Source organism: Batrachochytrium dendrobatidis, assembly GCF_000203795.2.
Source record: "Batrachochytrium dendrobatidis JAM81 unplaced genomic scaffold BATDEscaffold_18, whole genome shotgun sequence".
In the NCBI taxonomy this organism is placed as follows: domain Eukaryota; kingdom Fungi; phylum Chytridiomycota; class Chytridiomycetes; order Rhizophydiales; genus Batrachochytrium; species Batrachochytrium dendrobatidis.
The window spans coordinates 15323-17040 of NW_006281116.1; positions in this window are offsets into that span (position 1 = coordinate 15323).

The following is a 1718-nucleotide window of genomic DNA, read 5'->3' on the forward strand; positions in this document are numbered from 1 at the left end:
GTAATTGCAAATAGAAATTGTTTCAAAACATAGGAATCCAGTCGTCATTATAAATATTCTTGCATTGCATTGCATACACAACTCCCATTTGTGTATATTGATGGGTTTGCACAAAACTGAATTGATGCTAAACTTGGAAATACTGAAGATAGCAAGACAGATGCATGAATGCATTCACTCCATTCAACAACAGACATAGCTGCCAAGATCCAAACATGTTCCGCAACAAGTGATTTGTATTTTTACAGGCAAAAGTAGATGCTACCAGTGTAACATCTGTCAATTCTGACATGTTCAAAGTAATAACCAGCCAATAGTCTGGATTAAACAACAACACATGATGACCAATCGTCATTCCAAACACCAGGACAATGGAAAGGGTTCAACATGTAGAGTCAATCATTCCACCACAATCAGAATTGTAAGTGATTGAATATTGACACTCTTGAATCACAAAATAATTAGACACACGATCGCATATCTTGTCAATGTTGCAATGCATTGTATCAATCAGTTTGATGAGAGTGTTTTGAATCTGATACATGACTGTTATTTTATAACAACGGCAGCTTCAAGGGTGACAATCAGCATTTTTTAAATGGATATTCAGAAAACGCCAAATACACCATGGAATCGATCAATAACAAACATCGCTCTTGGTGTATAATCAACCTCAGTAGTATACTGTGTTGATATTCCCAATTGCGGTGATATATCTAATAATCAGGTAATGTCACCCTGATTATGGATAATTATCATCACACATACAATCCATTACTACAGCACATACTGTCACTGTATACCAAATATTTGACTGATTGTCCAATTGGTCATGTATTTGATCACTCGGACACAACAGTATAAAACAACCTGTTATTGCAGTATTTCAAAACCATGACTTTTCCGTTGGTATGACTGCACAGTCATTTTAGGTTAATGTAGATTGTATACGTCAAACACTGCTGATTGTGTCACAACATGATCAACATCAAACTCGGCAATCTGTCGTTGATACACTGAATGAGTGACGTTGTACTATAATCGAATTGGAGATTGACAGGTCGTTCAACAAACTGGCCGTGTCAACAGGTCAGATTGTCATCGTGGTACATGAATCACAATGGATGATCATGTCATTCAAATCAACACACAATCTACTGATATATGCAAAACAACACCACCAATACAATCCAAATCAAACCCAATCACAAACGTGGTGTTGAATCCAATGCATGCGAGTACTTTTTAAACACATGATACACACTGATGGTGATGGTTGCTGACAGTCACATTGCAGTGTACATGTCCAATAGTGTCCACTGTTATGTCGATTGTTGCTATCCGTGACATCCAACTAGATTACAATCAATGTCTAACAAGTACAACACAGTAAACTAGCCACAAGTATCCAAGAGTATGTCAATTGATGTGATCCAACAAAACAGCATAGTATTGACTGCTTTGTTAAAGTGCATTCAATCAAGACACTCCAGTATCTCGAGTAGAAATATCAGATTTGCTCACCTTTGCACTGAATCCACAACCAATCGCACAGATTACAAGCAAAGTTTGGACAAATCAAAATAGCTCAAATTTACAACTGAAACCAAAATGGTATACAATCGCATTGATGTAGAGTTGAACACTATCTTGCAGTGATTGACTGTTGGTTTGGAATAAACAATGCTGAATATTGGATGTAGTTTTGTACTGGACAT